The following is a 717-nucleotide window of genomic DNA, read 5'->3' as shown; positions in this document are numbered from 1 at the left end:
ATAGATAGATAGATAGATAGATAGATAGATAGATAGATAGATAGATAGATAGATAGATATGCAGGGCAGAGAATCGTCAATTAGTAATAAAATTAATAATTAACAATATCGCTATCAATTTAGAGTAATAATTTGTAGTTTTGGAATCAGTAGTTCTTTGGCTGCTATTTCTGAATTCTCAGTATGTTGGAGAAGCAGGTTACTGTCAATCCCTATATATTTATGATTATATATATATATATATATATATATGTATGTATATATATATGTATGTGTGTATGGGTGGATGGATGTTATGTGTATGAAGTGAGAAGAATTTGAAGATTTTGGCAACAAGCATGAAAGAAAGAGAAGAGACAAGAATTAGAAGATTTTGGCAACAAGCATGAAAGAAAGAGAAGAGACAAGTGACAGACATAGACGGAGGAGAGAGAGAAAGAAACAGACAAACCGACAAACAGACAAACAGACAAACAGGTGGAGAGAGAGAAAGAGTGCGGTTTGGGAAGGGCTCTTGGCGACAAGAAAGCGAGAGCGGGGTGTGTCTTTCTGCTATGTTTTGTTTTCGAAGAAATTAATAAAGACTGCATTATTTTATTTTCCCCCAAAAGTGTGGGGGAGTGCCTTCTTAAGTGTTAGAATCTACTTCAGTTACATCCTGGACAAGTGCATATGCATACATGTGTGTGTGTGTGTGTGTGTGTATATATATATATA

The 717-nt window shown here is 34.6% G+C and overlaps 1 protein-coding gene across 3 annotated transcripts in view; it reads right to left on the bottom strand.

Moving 5' to 3' along the window:
* LOC106880696 (rho GTPase-activating protein gacF) overlaps positions 1–717 on the bottom strand; it is a 58,620-nt gene that overhangs the window by 44,451 nt on the left and 13,452 nt on the right. The window lies entirely within an intron of this gene.

This window comes from Octopus bimaculoides, chromosome 11 (assembly GCF_001194135.2).
Source record: "Octopus bimaculoides isolate UCB-OBI-ISO-001 chromosome 11, ASM119413v2, whole genome shotgun sequence".
Taxonomy (NCBI): Eukaryota; Metazoa; Mollusca; class Cephalopoda; order Octopoda; family Octopodidae; genus Octopus; species Octopus bimaculoides.
This window is presented reverse-complemented; position numbering and strand designations above follow the sequence as displayed.